This window comes from Myxocyprinus asiaticus, chromosome 8 (assembly GCF_019703515.2).
Source record: "Myxocyprinus asiaticus isolate MX2 ecotype Aquarium Trade chromosome 8, UBuf_Myxa_2, whole genome shotgun sequence".
Taxonomy (NCBI): Eukaryota; Metazoa; Chordata; class Actinopteri; order Cypriniformes; family Catostomidae; genus Myxocyprinus; species Myxocyprinus asiaticus.
In genome coordinates, this window is record NC_059351.1 from 23,831,693 (window position 1) to 23,857,354 (window position 25,662).

The 25,662-nt window shown below is 39.6% G+C and overlaps 1 long non-coding RNA gene across 1 annotated transcript; it reads left to right on the forward strand.

Moving 5' to 3' along the window:
* The first annotated feature begins 22,143 nt into the window (after positions 1–22,143).
* On the forward strand, positions 22,144–25,172 carry LOC127444979 (uncharacterized). The gene is made up of 3 exons (XR_007897905.1): positions 22,144–22,664; positions 23,783–24,153; positions 24,355–25,172. It is a non-coding gene; the product is annotated as an uncharacterized LOC127444979 (long non-coding RNA).
* Positions 25,173–25,662: the final 490 nt, after the last annotated feature.

The window sequence follows — 25,662 nt, forward strand, 5'->3', positions numbered from 1 at the left end:
TGAGTTTTCTTTGAACAGCGTGTCCGTTGTGGCCTGACAAAGTTTGATGTTTCGCCATTAAACAGGAATTTATTGTAACTCAAACATACAATGTCCAATCTGCCCCAAACTTCACATGTTTGATAACAGTCATGGCCTGAATACACATACGTGCCAATATTCACTTATAGTCATAGCACCACCTACTGGCAACAGGAAGTGACATGTTTTGATGTATAGTTATAAAATGATTGATATTTCATTTGATGTCATTTATTTTCTCTAACTTCAGTAATACATTGAGAAATCACCGATTAGGTGCAAGTGTTTTAAATGTTGAGTTATGAACAAATATATGGCATAAAAATCATGGTCACCACAGGGAGTTGGCACAGCAGCCCCAACATGCACCAGGATGCGAGGGCCCATTCATCACTGCTTGCAGCTTTAATTATTATTATTATTATTATTATTATTATGTCTGTTTAACTTGATAATAAGTGTTGAACTTACATAAGTTATAACATTTAAACAAAAGTTTATTCTGTAAGTTATCAATTGGCTAGCAACAGATTGATAAAATAAAGCTGCAAGACACTTTTTTTCATTGAAACAACTCAGTTCATCTTCTAAACAACTAAGTTTACTTGGTTGCATGCATTTGTTGAGTAATATGAACAAGGGAGGATACTGTAGAACTGACAATAGTGAAAGTGTCTTTTTTGGAGTGGATGGCTGAATGCAATTATCATCAAAGCATAAGTTAAACACTCAATGTTATGGTGCAACAGTAATGTAAATTTCACTTATGTCAATGATTTTGACTAGTAGGCCTATTTACAAATCGAACAATATTAAACTTTTATTACTGTAAATATGTTAACTGAGTTAAATAAATGTGATGTGTTCAATCATTCTATGTGTTCAATCATTCTATTTATTATAAATACAATTAAAACAAACAAAGATATTAGAAAAAATTTACATTTGACATGGCAAATTTGCTGGTATTCAACGTTTCAGTTTACATTTTTTGTATGTTTACAATTTGTGTATGTTTTTACACTGCAAATAATTTCCTTATATATATATATATATATATATATATATATATATATATATATATATATATATATATATATATATATATACACACTGGCGGCCAACAGTTTGGAATAATGTACAGACTTTGCTGTTTCGGAAGGACATTGGTACTTTAATTCACCAAAGTGGCATTCAGCTGATCACAAAGCTTAGTCAGGACATTACAGATGTAAAAAAACAGCACCATCACTATTTTAAAAGAAGTAATTTTTAATCAAATCTAGACAGGCCCCATTTCCAGCAGCCATCACTCCAACACCTTATCCTTGAGAAATCATGCTAAATTGCTTATTTGGTACTAGAAAATCACTTGCCATTATATCAAACACAGTTGAAAGCTATTTGATTTGTTAAATGAAGCTTAACATTGTCTTTGTGTTTGTTTTTGAGTTGCCACAGTATGCAATAGACTGGCATGTCTTAAGGTCAATATTAGGTCAAAAATGGCAAAAAATAAACTGCTTTCTCTAGAAACTCATCAGTCAATCATTGTTTTGAGGAATGAAGGCTATACATTGCTTGAAATTGCCAAAAAAAAAAAAAAAAAAAAAAAAAAGATTTCATACAAAGGTGTACACTAAAGCCTTCAAAGACAAAGGACAACTGGCTCTAGCAAGGACAGAAAGAGATGTGGAAGGCCCAGATACAACTAAACAAGAGGATAAGTACATCAGAGTCTCTAGTTTGAGAAACAGATGCCTCACATGTCCTCAGCTGACAGCTTCATTGAATTAAAGTAAAGAGAAGACTCAGTGGTCCAGACCTTATGAGAAGAATTGCAAAGAAAAAGCCATTTTGAAACAGAAAAACAAAAGGTTAGAGTGGGCAAAGAAACACATACATTGGACAACAGTTAATTGGAAAAGAGTGTTATGGATCTTAATCCCATTGAGCTTTTGTGGGATCAGCTAGACTGTAAGGTGCATGAGAAGTGCCTGACAAGACAGCCACATCTATGGCAAGTGCTAAAGGAAGCATGGGGTGAAATGTTATCTGAGTATCTGGACAAACTGACAGCTGATGCCAATGATCTGCAAAGCTGTCATTGCTGCACTTGGAGGATTTTTTGATGAGAACTCTTTGAAGTAGTTCATTTGTTTCAAATTGTAATAGTAAATTTTCATGTTATTAATGTCCTGACTATACATTGTGATCAGATGAATGCCACTTTGGTGAATAGAAGTACCAGTTTCTTTCCATAAGAGCAAAATCTGTACATTATTCCAAACTTTTGGCTGCCAGTGTATATATATATATAAGTTTTGAAACACTTACTCATTCTTTATTATATATTTTTTTTTCTTTCACATTTTAGAATAATAGTAAAGTCATCAAAACTATGGAATAACATAAATGGAACTATGGGGATTATATTGTGACTAAACAAAATCCAAAATAAATCAAAACTGTGTTATATTTTAGCATCTTCAAAGTAGTCACCCTTTGCCTAGAATTTTCAGAAATGTACTCTCGACATTTTCTCAACCAACTTCTTGAGGTATCACCCTGGGATGCTTTTTTAAACAGTATTGAAGGAGTTCCCATCTATAAGCTGGGCACTTATTGGCTGCTTTTCTTTATTATTTGGTCCAAGTCATCAATTTCAAAAACTTTTTTTTTATTTTTTTTTTATTACATTTTAGATTTATTATGAAATAAATTAATATGGTTGCACAAATATATTTGTGTCTACAAAACTAATTTCAAACATTTAAGCATACGCCTTCAGATCAAAAGATTTTTAAGATCATGGGAAACATTTCGGTCAAGTGTTTCAAAACTTTTGACCGGTAGTGTATATATATCTTTTAGAAAAAAAAAATGTCTAAACATCCTTTAGAATAATCTAGCACAATTTGATGGGATTAATGCTTAAAACATGAAAAAACTTTGTAAATGATGTAAAAACAAACGTGTTTTCCAGTTGAATCAAGTAAAATTTTTTCTTACCTGATTGGCAAACTGTTTTTTTGTTTTGTTTTTTTATAAGCATGGAAGTTTTGTTAGATTTCTCTGTAAACAAGACAAAATATTTTGTGTCATTTTGCTTCTGATGAATCGGACGACCATTGTCGGCCTTTTGTCCTTTTATAGACTTTTATTTATTTTATTTTATTTTTTATCTCAGCGGCTTCAAAATTCATGATTGACTGTTTGTAATTTAAGTTATAGTATAAAATGTGAAAGTCTTTTCAAGTAATGTTCACCACAGTAAAAAAAATTTTTTTTTTTTTTCTAAATCGAAAAACCAATATTCAAAAACCCATTTGACATTTCTGAGGAAACCCTTGGTGAATTAGCCTTGCGGGAGGGACAACAAATTGACGTCATAACTGAACAGCTCTATATAGTGTCTGATATGACCCTGCTGTGTTACATTCACAGTGCTATTTTTAATCTAATTTCAATAATTGCCAATTATCACCTAATTTTGTTCACTGCAAGAATGGCCCTCGGGAGTTTCCACCACATTAAATTGTCTCGTCATTACACATAATGTTGTAAGGCAGAGTGCTAATGAATATGTTGAAAACAATTTAAATCACACCAAATTCTAATTATTATCTTATCACAATAGCCCAACGTGCACGGCAGCATTTCAGTGATGTATATTCCCCTGATCTGCACCGACTCGTCTCTAGATGCCTTCTGTTTGATGCGCACACATTATCGGGCCACGTTGTAATGATGAGAATCTCATTTGCTAACACAAAGTCACACATTATTTCTGTAACATCCTGCCAGATAAAATTCAAATTGAGAATGGCGATGCTATTCTTTGTCTCCCTGGTTGCCGAGATACGGTGGCGGATGCTGCCATATGGCGGGCCCTTCATTTGCATGTTTGCCTCAACAGAGCTTCATTTGAACAGCACAGAAATCAGAATGCAACTACTATGATCATTGCCACAGAACAACAATATTCCATCATTACACTAATGGCTTCCGTTGAAGGCCACATATTGCTACTATCATCAAGTGGAAGTCATATTGCTGTTAATATTGCATGATAATAATAATAAGTCAAATAATTAGTTTGCAATCCAAAATCTCTAATTTAAGTATTTGAAGCTGGAAAAAAAAAAAACTGTTGCAGTTTAGGGTAAACCAAAGTCTGATGCATGATAATAATATTGTTGCATGCCATTTTTAACCTCTCAGGGTGTGATGTGACATCCAAACCATCATGGGCATCATCTTTGATCCTTAATGACAATTATAAATACCTGTGTGTGTGTGTGTGTGTGTGTGTAATATATATATATTATATTCTTGTTCTTAAGTAAAACATTTTTTATTTTATTTATTTATTTAATTTAAAGGAATATTCAAAACTAATTAAGCTCAATTGACAGTGCTTGTGTAATATTGTTGATTACCACAAAATATTATTTTGATTCGTCCCTCCTTTTCTTTGGAGGGTTTGAAAGGCAGAAATGTGGAGCTCAGAATTTTGTAAAAACCCTTAAACCAATTGTTCTGGGAAAAATATATAATGTGAGCTGTTAAATTGTTTAAAATGTAATTTTTACAGTCATTTTAGGGTTTTTGGTTTTACAGTGTTATGTCGACATGACAACGAAGTTGTAAAATTGGATATACCTATTTACAGAAAAGGTTATTAAGCAATTTTATCACACTGAAATCATGTTTACACACATATTGTTTACGTCTTGTGGCTATACTTTTGAAGCAGTGAGTATTTTAATATTTGACTTCCATTGTAAGTGCCTCATGGAACCCAGATTATAATATATATATAAAAAAAAAAAACATTTTAAGAAAAGGAGGGGTGAGTCAAACTTAAATTTTGTAGTAATCAACATTATACCACAAATGCTGCCAAGTGAGTTTAACTTATATTGAACCTGGGATATTTCTTTGATAATGCTGGCATAAATTATGTTAAAAGAGTCATGTCATGAGGAAACACATTTTCCTTGATATTTTGACATAAAGATGTCTTTCTACTATAAAAACCTACTGTAAATTTCAGAACTCAAAACTTAATACCCAGTGCAATAAAAGCATTTATTGAAACCAAGCTGCCAAAACACCTCAGTCTCTACTTCCTAAATTCATGACTGCCTCTACAGAAACAACATCAATGCCTACTTTATATCATTGCACCCTTGGCCCTGCTCACTGGCCCTGGGGCTCAGTTTGTAAGCACACAGAGATTGAGCAGAGCAAACAGTGTGGCCTGTGGTCTAACTATTCCTAAACACCAAATGGGACCCATCTGGACTTATACAGGTGATGCAAGTTTGAATCCGGCTTGCAACATGTAAACATGATAACATCATGGTGCCCTTATCCCTGAGGTATAAATAAACATGACTAAAAATGAGTGTAATTTCTGAGATGCACCACAAATACCACAAATCCTTCACCAGCACTTTAGACACTACTAACACACTGGAAATTCAGCTTGTTCAAACACTAAGTTACTTCTGACTTGTCTAACCTACTTTTTAGGCAAGTCTGCACTATATTTTGACCTGGTTTTACCCTGGCCTGGCTTTCTTATAAAGGCATAATTTTACTTGTTAGATCCTTTGGTTTATCTCTATTTGGTTTGACAGAACTCAGTTGTTGTGAATTGACTTATTGGAGATCTCAGCTATAACTACTAATCATAATGTTTTTATTTTATTTTTTTATAGGCATATATATATATATATATATATATATATATATATATATATATATATATATATATATATATACACACACTATATTGCCAAAAATATTCGCTCACCCATCCAAATAATTGAATTCAGGTGTTCCAATCACTTCCATGGCCACAGGTGTATAAAATGAAGCACCTAGGCATGCAGACTGCTTCTACAAACATTTGTGAAAGAATGGGCCGCTCTCAGGAGCTCAGTGAATTCCAGCATGGTACTGTGATAGGATGCCACCTGTGCAACAAGTCCAGTCGTGAAATTTCCTCGCTACTAAATATTCCACAGTCAACTGTCAGTGGTATTATAACAAAGTGGAAGCGATTGGGAATGACAGCAATTCAGCCACGAAGTGGTAGGCCACGTAAAATGACAGAGCGGGGTCAGCGGATGCTGAGGTGCATAGTGCGCAGAGGTCGCCAACTTTCTGCAGAGTCAGTCGCTACAGACCTCCAAAGTTCATGTGGCCTTCAGATTAGCTCAAGAACAGTGCGTAGAGAGCTTCATGGAATGGGTTTCCATGGCCGAGCAGCTGCATCCAAGCCATACATCACCAAGTGCAATGCAAAGCGTCGGATGCAGTGGTGTAAAGCACGCCGCCACTGGACTCTAGAGCAGTGGAGACGCGTTCTCTGGAGTGACGAATCACGCTTCTCCATCTGGCAATCTGATGGACGAGTCTGGGTTTGGCGGTTGCCAGGAGAACGGTACTTGTCTGACTGCATTGTGCCAACTGTGAAGTTTGGTGAAGGGGGGATTATGGTGTGGGGTTGTTTTTCAGGAGCTGGGCTTGGCCCCTTAGTTCCAGTGAAAGGAACTCTGAATGCTTCAGTATACCAAGAGATTTTGGACAATTCCATGCTCCCAACTTTGTGGGAACAGTTTGAGGATGGCCCCTTCCTGTTCCAACATGACTGCGCACCAGTGCACAAAGCAAGGTCCATAAAGACATGGATGAGCGAGTTTGGTATGGAAGAACTTGACTGGCCTGCACAGAGTCCTGACCTCAACCCGATAGAGCATCTTTGGGATGAATTGGAGCGAAGACTGCGAGCCAGGCCTTCTCGTCCAACATCAGTGTCTGACCTCACAAATGCGCTTCTGGAAGAATGGTCAAAAATTCCCATAAACACACTCCTAAACCTTGTGGAAAGCCTTCCCAGAAGAGTTGAAGCTGTTATAGCTGCAAAGGGTGGGCCGACGTCATATTAAACCCTATGGATTAAGAATGGGATGTCACTTAAGTTCATATGCGTCTAAAGGCAGATGAGCGAATACTTTTGGCAATATAGTGTATATATATATATGTATATATATATATATATATATATATACGCAGTTGCAATCAAAATTATTCAAAATGTGATGCCTTCAGTGTGTAAATTGAAGCTCGGTGATCACTGGACTTTCCAGCAAGACAATGACACCAATGATACATCCAAGTTGTCCAAAATCTGGTTCAGGGATAGGTTGTGGAATGTCCTTAAATGGCCATTTCTGTCCATCATTAAAATCCCATTGCAAACCTTTTTTGGGGTTTCAAGGAAGCAGTGGCAGCACAGAAACCAAAGAATGTCAATGAGCTGGAAGCTTTTGCTCATGAGAAATGTGTAAAAATTCTAATAGAGAGGTGTCCGAAGCCTGAGAACACTTACCTGAAACATTTATTTGCTGTTTTTAAGGATAAAGAATGCTCCACAAATGATTGACTTTGGGGGTTGAATATTGTAGAACAGCTTCACAACAGGCGGGAAGGAGAACACAGGGAAGCAGGTTTTTCCTGGGTCAGGTAGGACTTTTAATAGGCCACTTCAGTGCTTTACAACTTCACAAACTCATCAGGTTCACAGGCACATAGGCATTTAACAGATCAGCTTCATAAACATAACAGGTTAAACGTAACAGCTTCAGCTTCAGGAGCACTGTGGCCTTTTTTGTACCAGACTCTCTCACCCTCTCTGCTGGTGGTGTGGCTGCTTATATGCTGCTCTCCCTGAGCTCACTGGAATTAGAGACAGGTGTTACACATAATCTAGCTCAGGTGCAAGTGCCCTTACCGCTTTCTCTCTCTCCGTATGGATGCCCCCGCTGCCACCACCCCCCCATTTCTGGAAAGGAAGTCGGCAACAGCCATCTGCGCTCCTGGTCTGTGGACCACCTTGAACTTAAATGGCTGAAGAGCCAGATACCAACGGGTGATCCGCGCGTTGGTATCCTTCATGCGGTGGAGCCATTGGAGTGGGGCGTGATCCGAGCAGAGGGGGAAGTCCCGCCCCAACAGGTAGTACCGGAGAGTGAGGACTGCCCACTTGATGGCGAGACACTCCTTCTCTACGTTGGTGTACTTAGTCTCCCTCAGTGAGAGCTTACGGCTAATGTACTGCACCGGGCGCTCCTTCACTTCCACCACCTGCGAGAGTATGGCACCCAGCTCTCTGTCTGAAGCATCTGTCTGCAAGACAAAAGGGGGAGAGAAATCGGGTGAATGTAAAAGCGGCCCCCCGCGAAGTGCGGTTTTAACTTGCGTAAATGCCTGTTGACACTGCTCCGTCCACTGGACCGGGTCTGGAGCTCCCTTTTTTTAGATAAGTCAGCAGGCTGGTGACATCCGAATAATTAGGCACGAATCTCCTATAATAGCCAGCCAGCCCCAGGAACTGTCTCACCCCCTTTTTGGTCTTAGGCCTCAGGCAGGTCGCAATCGCCACAGTCTTGTCAATTTGGGGACGCACTTGCCCGTGGCCCAAGTGGAACCCCAGATACCATACCTCCACCTGCCCAATTGCGCACTTCTTGGGGTTTGCTGTGAGTCCCACTCATCTCAGTGATCTCAGAACTGCCCTCAGATGCTGCATGCGCCGCTGCCAATCATTGCTGTAAATGATGATGTCATCTAAGTAGGCAACGGCGTAAGCCGAATGCGGTCTGAGGATTCGGTCCATGAGACGCTGAAACATTGCCGGGGCTCCAGACAAACCAAACAGAAGCGTCACAAATTGGTGTAATACAAACGGCATGGAGAAGGCTGTTTTTTCACAGGAAATTGGTGTCAAGGGGATCTGCCAATAACCCTTTGTCAAATTCAATGTCGAATAAAATCGAGCAGTGCCCAACCGATCGAGCAACTCATCAATGCGAGGCATATAATCCACACAGAACCGTACAGACCCGTCGCTCTTAGGAACTAGAATGACCGGGCTGGACCAATCGCTGTGGGATTCCTCTATTACCCCCATATCGAGCACTGCATCCAATTCTTCCCGGAAAATTTTCTTTTTGTGCTCGGGCAATCGGTAGGGACAGCTACGTACCACCACCCCTGGCTTTGTCTCAATGTGGTGCTGTATGAAGTTCGTACAACCCGGTAGAGGGGAAAACATGTCTGCAAACTCCTTTTGCAACTTGGCAACCTCTGAGAGTTGATACGGTGAAAGGTGGTCCCCGCAAATGACCGGGGTGAAATTATTGTGTTTTATATTCACCTCTGGCCCGAACTCCGCCCTCTCTGGGACTACCGTAGCCAACATCACAGGGACCGCCTCCCTCCACAATTTCAGGAGGTTGAGGTGATATATTTGACGTGCGTCCCCTCTATCGGTTCACTTTACCTCATAATCGAGATCCCCCTCTCGTCGTGTGACCTCAAAGGGTCCTTGCCACTTGGCGAGTAATTTGGAGCTCGACGTGGGAAGTAATACGAGTACCTTATCTCCCGGTGCAAATTCCCGCAGCCGCGTACCCCTGTCATACAGGCTCTGTCTTTCTTGAGCTTGGAGCAAATTCTCTTGTTAGTTGCCCCAAAGTGTGGAGATTTGCTCTAAGATCAAGAACGTATTGAATTTCATTCTTACTGTTTGAAGAACCCTCCTCCCAAGCTTCGCGCATAACATCAAGCACGCCGCGTGGGCGCCGCCCATATAGCAGCTCGAATGGGGAAAATCCCGTGGAGGCTTGCGGAATCTCTCATACTGGGAATAACAGGGGATCGAGCCATTTGTCCCAATTTATAGCATCCTTGTGCACGAATCATATTTTTAAGAGTTTTATTAAATTGCTCCACCAGGCCATCTGTTTGTGGATGGTAAACGCTGGTGCGGATTGATTTAATGCCCAATAATTCGTAAAGCTCGCGTAGTGTTTGTGACATAAAGGTTGTGCCCTGATCGGTGAGGATTTCTTTCGGAATCCCCACCCGGGAGATTGTTTTGAAGAGTGCCTCCGCAACACTGTGTGCTGAGATATTGCGTAGAGGCACTGCTTACGGATATCGCGTTGCATAGTCCACTATGACCAATACAAAGTGATGTCCGTGTGCTGACCGCTCTAATGGCCCGATGAGGTCCATTCCAATTCTCTCGAAGGGGACCTCGATCAGCAGAAGAGGGCGCAGTGGCACTTTTGGGTTGGCCAGTGGATTCGCCAGCTGGCATTTGCGGCATGCCGCACACCACCTGCGGACATCGCCGCCAATGCCTGGCCAATAAAAACGGGCTATTAGGCGGTTCAGTGTTTTTCTTACCTCTAGATGACCCGCCATGGGATTATAATGAGCTGCCTGGAACACCATTTCCCGACGACTCCGCGGTATCAAGAGCTGGGTTGTATCTTCCTTTGTTTGAACGTCCTGCGTCACTCTATACAACCGCTTATTTATAATTGCAAAATAAGGATATGAAAGGGCGACACCCGGCTGGAGATCATCGATCACTCTCACTTGGTCAAAGGTATGCTTGAGGGTTTTGTCTCATGACTGCTCCAAAGGGGAATCCCCTTCGGGAAATCCCCGAGGACAGGAGGGGCTGTAGCCTCTCCCCCCCTCACGTCATCCTGACGTGGAGCAGACGAAGATGGCCCTGGCTCCGCCTCCCCTTCCAGAGCATCGCACATCTCACATCTCATTGCTTTAGTGCAGGACCCATCCGCGCATATTCCCTTTAATACATTTCTAAATTCAGACCAATTAGTCCCCAAAATCAGTGGATGGGTGAGGCGGGAACTAACCGCGGCCTCCACTCTATGTTTTGTTCCCCGAAATTTAATACCAAGGGTCACCACAGGGTAGTTGTGAATATCCCCATGCACACATTTCACCCTCACCATTTTAGCTGTTCCCAAAGCCTCGCATTAAACCAAGCGTTGGTGGATAGTGGTTTGGTTACAACCCGTGTCCACCAATGCTTGGTGAGTACCCCCCTTGACACTTACCGGTATCCGGTATGCTCCGGCCCGATCGGGGAAGCCTGCGGAGTGTCGGGGATCCAGACCACCGTTCCCAGCTCCATCACAGGGCATTGATCCCGGAAGTGTCCCGGATCCCCGCAACTCCAGCAGACCGGCCCAGGCGCCACGCCCGCACCTGCGTTGTCGGACACTTCCACCAGAGGGGGAGAGCGGCGGGGCACTGCGGTGGCAGAGGGTGTGTCCCCCACCTCGCTCGGGGAACTGGCCATGGTGGAGGAGCTCCTCGCCTCCGCATGGCAGGAACGGGCTCTGGAAAGAGAGCAGAGTGAGAGGGGAGGGGGGAGCACACAGGGGGAAGAGGGAGAGAGAGAGAGAAGAAGAAGAGGGCTCTTCTGCCCTCGGGTATGCCACCATATGGTCCTCCGTGAGTTGGAAAGCTTCCTCCAACGACGCCGGGTGGTGGCACTGGACCCACTCCGCCATTCCCTTTGGCAGACGAAGGATAAGCTGCTCCAGTACCACTTAATCGATGACTCCCATGACGTCGCAGTTCCCCGCCAGCAGCCATATCCGGCACGCGTCTCGGAGCCGTTGGGAAAAGGCAAACGGGCGGTCGGACTTCCCCAGCTTCAAGGTCCGGAAGAGCTGTCAGTACTGCCCCGGACTTTGACCCACCCGCTGCAGGATGGTCTTCTACAGGTCATCATAGGCTAGGAGGTTAGCCGCCGGCAGCTGTTGGGCAGCAAGCTAGGCTTCCACGGACAAGAGCGTAAGGAGCCTGGCCACCCACTGGTCACGTGGCCAGCTCCAGACCTCAGCCGTCCACTAAAAAAGGTCAAGAAAAGCCTCCGCGTCATCTTCCGCCCCCATTTTCAGGAGCGTGGTTGGGGGCAGGGGGCTACTGTTGTCCGGGGTCGCAACTGGGGCTCTCTCCTGGCCAAGAAGGCTCTGGATCACATGCCGGTCCTCTGCTTGAGCTCGCAGGATCTCAAAGAAGCAGCGATCCTGGTCTTGGCGGAGCTCAAGCAGGGATTGTTGGTGGTTCTGATGTAGGCTGGCGAGGGACTAGAGAATCTCGGCCAATTGGGAGGGCTCCATGGGGTGTACCTCAATGATCCCAGGTTTCAGCACCAGTGTAGAACAGCTTCACAACAGGCGGGAAGGAGAACACAAGGAAGCAGGCTTTTCCTGGCTCAGGTAGGTCTTTTAATAGGCCACTTCAGTGCTTTACAACTTCACAAAGTCATCAGCTTCACAGGCATGTAGGCATTTAACACATCAGCTTCATAAACACGTAGTCACTTAAACACATCAGCTTCATAAACATAACAGGTTAAACGTAACAGCTTCAGCTTCAGGAGCACCGTGGCCTTCTTTGTGCCAGACTCTCTCACCCTCTCTGCTAGTGGTGTGGCTGCTTATATGCCACTCTCCCCATGCTCACTTACTGGAATTAGAGACAGGTGTTACACATAATCTAGCTCAGGTGCAAGCGCCCTTACCGCTTTCTCTCTCTCCGGACGGATGCTCGACCATGCCCCCGCTGCCACAAATATTTTTGACATGACATTTGTGGAGAGAATTATTTATTTTTTTTTTTAAAATTTGGGTAAACTGAACTCTTTGTTCTCAAAATTACTCAAATGTGTATTAAAAACTTACTTTGTTTACTGAGGTTTTAATTGATGTGTTTTAATTCACATCACCAGAATGTATTGCTGGTCAGGGGGGTTGAATAATTTTGATTGCAAATGTGTATATATATATATATATATATATATATATATACACACAGGATATATACAGGTGCATCTCAATAAATTAGAATGTCGTGGAAAAGTTCATTTATTTCAGTAATTCAACTCAAATTGTGAAACTCGTGTATTAAATAAATTCAATGCACACAGACTGAAGTAGTTTAAGTCTTTGGTTCTATTAATTGTGATGATTTTGGCTCACATTTAACAAAAACCCACCAATTCACTATCTCAACAAATTAGAATACATCATAAGACCAATAAAAAAAAAAACATTTTTAGTGAATTGTTGGCCTTCTGGAAAGTATGTTCATTTGCTGTATATGTACTCAATACTTGGTAGGGGCTCCTTTTGCTTTAATTACTGCCTCAATTCGGCGTGGCATGGAGGTGATCACTGCTGAGGTGGTATGGAAGCCCAAGTTTCTTTGACAGTGGCCTTCAGCTCATCTGCATTTTTTGGTCTCTTGTTTCTCATTTTCCTCTTGACAATACCCCATAGATTCTCTATGAGGTTCAGGTCTGGTGAGTTTGCTGGCCAGTCAAGCACACCAACACCATGGTCATTTAACCAACTTTTGGTGCTTTTGGCAGTGTGGGCAGGTGCCAAATCCTGCTGGAAAATGAAATCAGCATCTTTTAAAAGCTGGTCAGCAGAAGGAAGCATGAAGTGCTCCAAAATTTCTTGGTAAACGGGTGCAGTGACTTTGGTTTTCAAAAAACACAATGGACCAACACCAGCAGATGACATTGCACCCCGAATCATCACAGACTGTGGAAATTTAACACTGGACTTCAAGCAACTTGGGCTATGAGCTTCTCCACCCTTCCTCCAGACTCTAGGACCTTGGTTTCTAAATGAAATACAAAACTTGCTCTCATCTGAAAAGAGGACTTTGGACCACTGGGCAACAGTCCAGTTCTTCTTCTCCTTAGCCCAGGTAAGACGCCTCTGACGTTGTCTGTGGTTCAGAAGTGGCTTAACAAGAGGAATACGACAACTGTAGCCAAATTCCTTGACACGTCTGTGTGTGGTGGCTCTTGATGCCTTGACCCCAGCCTCAGTCCATTCCTTGTTAAGTTCACCCAAATTCTTGAATCGATTTTGCTTGACAATCCTCATAAGGCTGCGGTTCTCTCGGTTGGTTGTGCATCTTTTTCTTCCACACTTTTTCCTTCCACTCAACTTTCTGTTAACATGCTTGGATACAGCACTCTGTGAACAGCCAGCTTCTTTGGCAATGAATGTTTGTGGCTTACCCTCCTTGTGAAGGGTGTCAATGATTGTCTTCTGGACAACTGTTAGATCAGCAGTCTTCCCCATGATTGTGTAGCCTAGTGAACCAAACTGAGAGACCATTTTGAAGGCTCAGGAAACCTTTGCAGGTGTTTTGAGTTGATTAGCTGATTGGCATGTCACCATATTCTAATTTGTTGAGATAGTGAATTGGTGGGTTTTTGTTAAATGTGAGCCAAAATCATCACAATTAAAAGAACCAAAGACTTAAACTACTTCAGTCTGTGTGCACTGAATTTATTTAATACACGAGTTTCACAATTTGAGTTGAATTACTGAAATAAATGAACTTTTCCACTACATTCTAATTTATTGAGATGCACCTGTATATATACAGTTGTACTCATAAGTTTGCATACCCTGGCAGAAATTGTGAAATTTTGGCATTGATTTTGAAAATATGACTGATCATGCAAAAAAAAAAAAAAAAAAAAAATTGTCTTTAATTTAAGGGTAGTGATCATATGAAGCCATTTATTATCACATAGTTGTTTGGCTCCTTTTTAAATCATAATGATAACAGAAATCACCCAAATGGCCCTGATCAAAACTTTACATACCCTTGAATGTTTGGCCTTGTTACAGACACACAAGGTGACACACACAGGTTTAAATGGCAATTAAAGGTTCATTTCCCACACCTGTGGCTTTTTAAATTGCAATTAGTGTCTGTTATAAATAGTCAATGAGTTTGTTAGCTCTCATGTGGATGCACTGAGCAGGCTAGATACTGAGCCATGGGGAGTAGAAAAGAACTGTCAAAAGACCTGCTTAATAAGGAAATGGAACTTTATAAAGATGGAAAAGGATTTAAAAAGATAGCCAAAGCCTTTAAAATGCCAGTCAGTACTGTTCAATCACTTATTAAGAAGTGGAAAATTCGGGGATCTCTTGATACCAAGCCATGGTCAGGTAGACCAAGAAAGATTTCAGCCACAACTGCCAGAATAATTTTACTGGATACAAAGAAAAACCCACAGGTAACCTCAGGAGAAATACAGGCTGCTCTGGAAAAAGACGGTGTGGTTGTTTCAAGGAGCACAATACAACGATACTTGAACAAAAATGAGCTGCATTGTCAAGTTGCCAGAAAGAAGCCTTTACTGCGCCAATGCCACAAAAAGCCCAGTTACAATATGCCCGACAACACCTTGACACGCCTCACAGCTTCTGGCACGCTGTAATTTGGAGTGACAAGACCAAAATAGAGCTTTATTGTCACAACCATAAGCGCTATGTTTGGAGAGGGGTCAACAAGGCCTATAGTGAAAAGAATACCATCCTCACTGTGAAGCATGGTGGTGGCTCACTGATGTTTTGGGGGTGTGTGAGCTCTGAAGGCATGGGGAATCTTGTGAAAATTTATGGCAAGATGAATGCAGCATGTTATCAGAAAATACTGGCAGACAATTTGCATTCTTCTGCATGAAAGTTGTGCATGGGACACTCTTGGACTTTCCAGCACGACAATGACCCTAAGCACAAGGCCAAGTTGACCCTCCAGTGGTTAGAGCAGAAAAAGGTGAAGGTTCTGGAGTGGCCATCACAGTCTCCTGACCTTAATATCATCGAGCCACTCTGGGGAGATCTCAAACGTGTGGTTCGTGCAAGATGACCAAAGGCTTTGCATGACCTGGAGGCATTTTGCCAAGACAAATGGGCAGCTATACCACCTACAAGAATTTGGGGCCTCATAGACAACTATTACAAAAGACTGCACGCTGTCATTGATGCTAAAGGGGGCAATACACAGTATTAAGAACTAAGGGTATTCAGACTTTTCAGACACGGGGTCATTTCATTTTTTTCTTTGTTGTCATGTTTAGTTTTATGATTGTGCCATTCTGTTATAACCTACAGTTGAATATGAATCCCATAAGAAGTAAAAGAAATGTGTTTTGCCTGCTCACTCATGTTTTCTTTAAAAATGGTACATATATTACCAATTCTCCAAGGGAATGCAAACTTTTGAGCACAAATGTATATATATAAATATATACATACTATATGGACAAAAGTATTGGGACACCCCTCTTAATCATTGAATTCAGGTGTTTCATTAAGTCCCATTGCCACAGGTATATAAAATCAAGCACCTAGCCATGCAGTCTGCCTTTACAAACATTTGTGAAAGAATGGGTCGTTCTAAAGAGCTCACTGAAAAAAAAAATATTTTGACACTTTCTGGTTGTGAACATGTTCATAGGTAATGTGATTAAAAGTAAGGACAAAATGGCAAGTAAGTCTTAGAAAATGTTCTTATGGAGTACTTCTGTATTTTTTCATTAAACAATACTAAACATTTTTAAAACAAGATAAATTTACTTGAGAAGCAAAATCACATAATATATTGTTTTGTTTTCAGAAAAACTGAATTTAGCATGTTTTATACTAATATCATGAAGAGAGAAAAAAAAATCTTTGCCAGTAGGGTGGAAGGGAAAAAAAAAATATTTTAAAGGAAAACAAGTTTGATTTTATTACCAAATTAGCTTATTTATTTATGTATTAACGTATTTATTTTGTTCTTGTTTTCAGCATCAACCACACCAAATTTTGTTAGATTTCTCTAAAAACAAGACTATATTTATTTAATAACGCCATTCTGTTTCTCAATTAATTCATAATTCATTTTTGTTTAAGAATATTTAGATATTATTACTGCAAAATAAGACAAAAAAATACTCAGTAAGAAAATGATTCGTTTTCAGTGTAGCATTATTTTTTTGCAGATGCCACTTGGTTTGATATTGTACATACTGTATAATGCAATAAAATTCATCCATTTTTAATTTAATAAGAGTCCAAATAATTTTTGTCACCACTGTGGTGTCTTGTGTAGTTGTGTTTTTGCTGAAAAGGTTTAGCATGATAATTCTGTTGTGACATTCTCCTTTACTAACTAAACTTGTAGGATTAAGTACAACATTGCCAAATGGACAGTTAAGGTTAGTATTTTGCAATTCAAATGTTGTACTTTGCCCATTTACAAGTGCTCCAAACTTTCAGTTCACAGGTCAAACTCTGGGCATCAAACAGAGAAGGATATTCTACAAGGACACGTCATAAATGCCTTGTAAATAGAGAGCAGCATATCTTGTTATTTGAATTCTTGCATGCCGTTCAGCCCTTCTAGTGTTGATGGTCCTCTAGTGAGTCCAGTTTCAAAACACTGACCACAAACACATCATATCTGATTAAATCGGCGCTTAAGGCAACACTACAGCAACTTGTGACCTCACTGTGTGCACTAAGACTCTTTTTGTCTGATATAACACTGAAAAATTTCCAAAAAACCTTCTTGTTTTGTGTAGAGTATCAAGGGATTACACAATCGGCCGTGCACCAAACATTTACAGACTGTGCTTTATGATTTGCTTGAACTTTTGGCTGGAGTTCAGCCTTAGGGTACCTTGTTTGAACACTGTCAGACCAAGACACTCTGTCACAGAAAGCTCAACACTTCTCCTGTCTTCTTTTTGAGCTTCCTTCATGAGTCATCCTATCCTTGTCTAAGGAACTGCCTCTCAAGTTCATTTGTCCCTGGAGGACCATGGTTGAACTGAACTGTGGTTTTCATGCATTAACGCTCTGACTACATACGCTGTTCACAACTTTCAGCCTGATCTCATGAAAATTATGTGATTTTGGCAATATCAAATGGACATTACGGCAGTTCTAAGGCCAAATGTCCACTGTGTGGTGCTAAAAGCCAGGTACATTTTCTCCCAAACAGATGAGGACTTTAAAGATCTATCGAGTTTTAAATCAACAAAACCGACCTCCCTACTCTAAACCTTAAACCTAAACCTAACCGATAGAGTCCGAAAAAGCAAACGTGAAATGAAAAGTGCAATTTCTTGAGCAACCACATAATTATGGGGTGCTTCTATGACACTTTTGTCTCTCCTGAAAAGAAATGACAGGGCAGGATTTTTTTTTCTAAAATAGTTTTGCATGCCCTCGCAATAGTTTTGCGTGCCCTCGCAAGTTTTGCATTCCCTTGCAATAAGTTTACCATTGTTTTACTACAGTAACCATATTTTAACTGTGATATTCGTAGTAGAACAATAGTGGTAATACAGGAAAACAAAAACTATGGTAATAAAAACAATACTGTTGTGGTTATTATGGTTTTACTATACAAATACCATAGTTTAACTATGGTTTTACTATAGTAATATTGTAGACTGTAACCATAGATTTTGGCAGAAATCATTTTTCTATAGTAATATTGTAGTAACCATCACTGTTGTAGGCAAACCATGTTTTGTTTTTTGTTTTTTTTGGCAGAAACCATTGTTTTAATACAGTATACTGTACAATTTTCTTTTTTATTTATTTATTATTATTTTTTTTTTATTATATATTTCTGCATTTATAGAACTCATGACAGTTCGATGCATCCAACATCATCATCATCTTTTTTTTTTTTTTTTTTTGGTAAATGTCCGAAAAGGAATAGGCTGAAGCTAAACCTTATTATGCCTACCGTTTTTACCTCACTAGTTTTATATTCTCTCTTTAAATACTTCCATTTACAATCCTATTCACAAATCATAATTAAAATAAAAAAATAAAAAATAAAAAAAAATAAGAACAAAATGGCTATATAACATTTATAAATGTAACTTCACACTAACAAATACATTTCACACTATCAAACTTATTTAGCAAATTTGCAGTTTGCTTTATCTGCTTAATTTCTAGATGACACATATACATTTAGACAAACATATGCATTCGCATAACTCAGAAAACAAAGAGAAATATACAGTTCTTCTTGGGAAATATAGTTATACACTTATACAGGTGCATCTCAATAAATTAGAATGTCGTGGAAAAGCTCATTTATTTCAGTAATTCAACTCAAATTGTGAAACTCGTGTATTAAATAAATTCAATGCACACAGACTGAAGTAGTTTAAGTATTTGGTTCTTTTAATTGTGATGATTTTGGCTCACATTTAACAAAAACCCACCAATTCACTATCTCAAAAAATTAGAATACATCATAAGACCAATAAAAAAAAACATTTTTAGTGAATTGTTGGCCTTCTGGAAAGTATGTTCATTTACTGTATATGTACTCAATACTTGGTAGGGGCTCCTTTTGCTTTAATTACTGCCTCAATTCGGAGTGGCATGGAGGTGATCAGTTTGTGGCACTGCTGAGGTGGTATGGAAGCCCAGGTTTCTTTGACAGTGGCCTTCAGCTCATCTGCATTTTTTGGTCTCTTGTTTCTCATTTTCCTCTTGACAATACCCCATAGATTCTCTATGGGGTTCAGGTCTGGTGAGTTTGCTGGCCAGTCAAGCACACCAACACCATGGCCATTTAACCAACTTTTGGTGCTTTTGGCAGTGTGGGCAGGTACCAAATCCTGCTGGAAAATGAAATCAGCATCTTTAAAAAGCTGGTCAACAGAAGGAAGCATGAAGTGCTCCAAAATTTCTTGGTAAACTGGTGCAGTGACTTTGGTTTTCAAAAAACACAATGGACCAACACCAGCAGATGACATTGCACCCCAAATCATCACAGACTGTGGAAACTTAACCCTGGACTTCAAGCAACTTGGGCTATGAGCTTCTCCACCCTTCCTCCAGACTCTAGGACCTTGGTTTCCAAATGAAATACAAAACTTGCTCTCATCTGAAAAGAGGACTTTGGACCACTGGTCCAGTTCTTCTTCTCCTTAGCCCAGGTAAGACGCCTCTGACGTTGTCTGTGGTTCAGAAGTGGCTTAACAAGAGGAATACGACAACTGTAGCCAAATTCCTTGACACGTCTGTGTGTGGTGGCTCTTGATGCCTTGACCCCAGCCTCAGTCCATTCCTTGTGAAGTTCACCCAAATTCTTGAATCGATTTTGCTTGACAATCCTCATAAGGCTGCGGTTCTCTCGGTTGGTTGTGCATCTTTTTCTTCCACACTTTTTCCTTCCACTCAACTTTCTGTTAACATGCTTGGATACAGCACTCTGTGAACAGCCAGCTTTTTGGCAATGAATGTTTGTGGCTTACCCTCCTTTTGAAGGGTGTCAGTGATTGTCTTCTGGACAACTGTCAGATCAGCAGTCTTCCCCATGATTGTGTAGCCTAGTGAACCAAACTGAGAGACCATTTTGAAGGCTCAGGAAACCTTTGCAGGTGTTTTGAGCTGATTAGCTGATTGGCATGTCACCATATTCTAATTTTTTGAGATAGTGAATTGGTGGGTTTTTGTTAAATGTGAGCCAAAATCATCGCAATTAAAAGAACCAAAGACTTAAACTACTTCAGTCTGTGTGCACTGAATTTATTTAATACACGAGTTTCACAATTTGAGTTGAATTACTGAAATAAATGAACTTTCCCATGACATTCTAATTTATTGAGATGCACCTGTATATCTTTCAAAGAGTTAATGCCATGCACTATCCTGACGAACTTCGGCAACTCCAGTGAAGTAATGTAATTTGAGTTTTCGTGGTGGACATTTTGAAGCATGCTTTCAAGTGAAAAATCTTGTTTATAACCAGTTCTTATAAAATTAGTCAATGTTAAGTATGCTTTTAGCTAATAAAAGGTGCTTGGTGCCTCCCAAACTGCAAAAAAAGAACATTTTCTTAATGATTTTTGGTATGGCATTCCAGATTTTTTATTTTATTTTTCCCCCCTCTTTACCCTTTAATTAATTCCCTCCCAGCATCCTATACAGGTAAAAGGACACTGGACTTTTAGTATACTGGCCTTTAAATAGATATATCACAGGTTTTAATATTATGCATTGCATATTCAATTAAAACTTAAGTGCTGAGCACCGTTTTGCCTAATATTTAGTATGAAAAGTGCTAATCTTCACTTTTGCCCACAAACACAGTCTGTTTGTCCACCAAGAGACCTGTTTATGCAAGAACTCAATGACCCCGTTTACATGCACTTATGTCAGGGTTTTTGCAGAAAGTGGCATTTTGAAACGCCATGTAAACAAGAATGCGAGTTTCCTTACGTCACTTAAGGGATTAAGAAGGGATGGGCGGATCGATCCTGAAGTACTGTTACTTCCGATACTGATGTTGTATCAAAATATCGATCCTCACACAAAAATATTGATTTTTTTTTTTTAACTAGGGATATTATAATTTGGTTACCATGAACATTAACAATAATCATAAGCTTCAAAGTGAAATAAAAAGGATTAGGCTATATTAGCAAATACTTGTGCAGGGCGGGAACTATTTCTTCTTCCGCTCATCTTAACATGCATGCTGAAAGATATGCTTGTGCCGTCACAAGTCTTGTTCAAACAAGAGGGATCAGTGCCTTGAGGTAATGATAGAAAATCAGAGAAACAGCTTCTGGAGTAAATTCACACTAAAATAACAATATATGTAAAGGTGACATTTCTTATAATTGTGTGTAATGGTTGTTAATAAGTAATTTAAAAAAAAATAGTTAACCGTGGTTTTACTACAGTAATATTGTAGTAGTAACCGTGGTTAATTGTGTGGTAACTATGGTTTAATTAAAAACCATGGTTAAACTATAGTTACTGCAGTGAAACCATTCATTTTTGTAAGGCTCACAAATGTAAAAAAAAAAAAAAAAAAAAAAGACGAATTATAACTAAAAACAATATTTTCAATTATCCATTTTATCCCAAGAAATCGCAAGACAATCAATTTAATAGAAGTATTGGTATTGGTATCGGTATAGACGATTTTGGAAGAAAATAAGTGGTATCGCCCATCCCTAGGATTAAGAGAAAGTGGTTTAACACACCAAGGTTTGTCCCAAAGAACACGGCTTACCTGGTCATGTAAACATAAGTGGCATTCTCACAGGTTTTTGAAAAGTGCGCATGTGCGTGAACAGACAGGAGTAATACACGTCATCGGATGGAGCCGAACAAGAAGTAAACAAAGGATAAAGACTTAAACATTTCCAGGGGTGCTGTAGGGAAAGCACATACACAATAAACTATACTCATTTATAAACACCAGTGCAAATTATCAACTGTCCCTTATCTCCACGTATATGCGCTTTTACATTTGGGGAATACCGGTGTTTTACATCAGAGAGAAAACTCCACCATTTCTGCACAATTCTGCTGCAGGTCACAACAGAAATGTAAGGAAACAAACACAGCAACAACTGTGGAATATATGTAAATAAAGCGAAGCAACAAAGAGAAAAATAGCAAAGTCTTTCTCAGATTGATTTCTCAGTTTGTTATTTACACAAGCATCAGAGGGATATTACGTTGCTATGGAGAACGCTGCTTTCTCACCAAGCCACATGTATTTACCCTATGCGCCAGAGAAATTAGCGCGCATCCATCTTGAAAATGTTGTCTCTGAACTTACGTTCTAGCGGTTGCTATATAGACATCTATGGTGTTGATGTCAAAGTATAGTTAACAAGCGAAGTGGATTTACAGGTAATAGAGTTATCATGAGTATTTTAAAGTGTTCTGGGGATGAACTGGAAGCAGAGCGGGGAGATTTTAAAACGAGTACTTCATAAAGCCACAATATTCTACCTTCAAGCTGTGGACGTATTGATATTCTTCTGTGCACATGAAACTCCAAGAGACGACACACAGTCATTAAAAATATCTCTGTGCGACACCTCTGTCCATCTTCTCGTGTCATTCACCAATCGCGTTATAGTTAAGGTAAGCAGATTTTTTGAGTATTATACCGGGACGGGGGAGGGGTGCAACTATATTCAAACACACATACAGTGCAAGTGTATGTTTTATTTTATATTCCTTTTACAACAATTTTAATCACATTTAAGCCTCTAAAAAATGTAGGGTGATAAATTAATTTACAACTGTAATTTTCTTTAATGTTATGAACTTGCATGTGTAATAATATAAGCCGTCACTGGTGGAAATTTCATGTCAGCTGCACATTTTCATAAATAATTAACAACTTGAAACCTAAAAATTAAGCAGAATTAAACATATAACAATTAAAGTGCAGTGTGTAATAGCTGTCTGAATGTAATCTGCCAGTTCCAATTTACCTCCGCGTGTGTCGGAAAAAACGAACATATAGAGTGACATAAACACCTCACAAGCATTTTCATGTAGGCTAGTAAAGGGGTGGTGTAGACTCACACCATCAACTCTTGGGGAAAAATACTTTATGTGCTCACACGTAATCCATTTTGATCGACTCTTCTCAGTGGCTTCAATATAAACAGGAAGTTAGATGAGAAAATTCGGAAGAGTGGAGCGCGGAAAAGGGGCGGGCAGAATAAGGTAAATACACGAGTTAAGAGTATGCCGTTTATACAGTACATATAAACAGTGCCCCCATGTCAACAAGCTTGCCCCCCCTTCTTAAATCTGAAACTGAATGCAATGCACGGGTTGTCCTGTGGAGGCAGTAATGGCAAAAGTCATTCTTCTTCCACATAGAAGAAATTACTTACAGGTGTTTTCAAAACAGCAAAAAAAAAGAATAATAAAAAAAGAATAATAAAAAATAAAAAAACATAAATCCACAGTAAAAAAATAATTTATATTTTCATGCACTATGATTAATACTTTCATGTGGTTTTATTTATTGTTTTTTTTTTATTTATTTTTTTTAGCCTAATAGACCAGAGTCACTATTCACTTTCATTTTAGGACAAATAAATCCAGTAAAGTCTTTTTAAAAATACACCATTTGTGTTCCACAGAAGACAGAAAGTCATATGGGTTTGAAACAACATTAGGGCTAGTAAATAATAGAATTTTCATATAGACTCAAAATATTTTCAACCTTTTTTCCTTTGTAGTTAAAATGAAGAGAAAAACCCAAAAGGACATAATGTCCTTTTTTAGTTAGAAAAATAAAGACAATGGCCAGTCAAGGCTGGAGAGAGAAGATGATTGTGAAAAAGAGGCAGAAACACACGAAAGCTTAGAGAAAGATGAAACTCCTGAAGAACAGAGAGACCATCAGCAAGATGATTTAGATGTGGAGAGAGTCAGCAGGCCTGGAGACAGAGAGCAGGCAGACAACTATCTGGAGAGTGAGAGCACTGAACATGAAGAGCAAGAAGAGAAAAGAGATGAAGCCATTGACAGTGAGGCTGAGTGTGACTTTGAGACAGAATGTGAGCAAGAGGAGCCCTGCCATCTACAAGCACTCCATCTGAACCATCAGGTTTGTGATGCAGCTTAAAATTGCAGAGCAAGTTAGTTTACTATAGGCATATATAGGCTTGATGACATGAGTTGAATACTGAGCTTTAGTTCGGTTTAATTTTTATATATATATATATATATATATATATATAATTTTAACTTGCCTAATGCCCATGAATACTTAAGTAATTATTCACTGCGTTTTCTTGATCCTACACAGATATTTCCAAGTGTAGAGATGATCCACCAGCACAACCACTCTTTTGAGCATTTCCAAAGACACAGATGAGGAACAGGAGAAGGAGCGTCAAAGCAGAATGGTTAAAGATTCATCCCTGGCTTAAGTATTCCAGAATATCTGACACTGCATATTGTTATGCCTGCCGACATTTTAGCCCTCCCAACAGACCAAAGTCAGTTTTTGATATTCCATCTGGTTTTAAAAACTGGAAGAAGGCAACCTACAAGGAAGGGGGATTTGCAATTCATGCCAGGTCAGAGCAACAATTGTTGCATTGAAAGACTATGAGACAGCAGCAAAAAGCAACAGAACATTGCTAAATGTCTTAAAGAACAAAAAAATAAAAATAATATGAAAACTATAGCTGAAGTTCTCTTACTTACTGCCACACAGAACATTGCTCAGAGAAGACATGATGAGTCGGTAGAGTCGGACAACAGGGGTAACTTTATGCCGATTTTAGAAACAATTGCCAAACATGACAAAAGTAAAAAATAGGTTACATTCCATCCATAATGCCAAATACACCAGCAAAGCTATTCAGAATGAGGTTTTGACTTGTTTGGCAGACATGGTTAGAACAAAAATATCTGAAGAAGTTAAACAGAGTGAAGTCTTCAGTATTATGGATGTTGAAACTCAAGACATTAAAAAAATAACAGATATCCTTAGTGCTCAGGTACAATTACAGTGGAGCCGTCGATGAGAGTTTTCTCCACTTTGAAGCTTACTGAAAAGATTATCCACATGTTAGAAAGCCATGGTCTAGAATACAGGGAGAATTTACTAGGCCAAACCTATGTTGGCACATCTGTTATGATTGGCAAACATGCAGGTGTACAGGCACGAAATGTGGCAAAGCATGCCTTTTACATTCACTGTAGTGCACACTGTCTAAATTTGGTACTTGTTGACACAGTCAAAGCAATCCCTGAGGCTGACAGATTTTTCTCTCTGCAGGAAAGACTTTACGTGTTCATGTCTGGGTCACATGCACATAATAAATGGCTTGCTGTACAAAGAGAAATGTTCGAAGGTGCGCCTAAAAAACTTCAGAGACTAAGCGATACTCGGTGGGCATGATGTTATATTTCTTTGCATAATACCCTAGATAGATTGCCTGCCATTAAGAGAGTTTTGCAGGATAGTTGAGGAACACAATGGTGACAGGTCTGTTGAAGCACAAGGTTTGCTTGCACAGTTAGACTTAAAATTCATTGTGCATCATGTTACACTGTAAAATCTTTGGAGAAGCAAGATTGTTTTCAGATATGTTACAGTCATCAT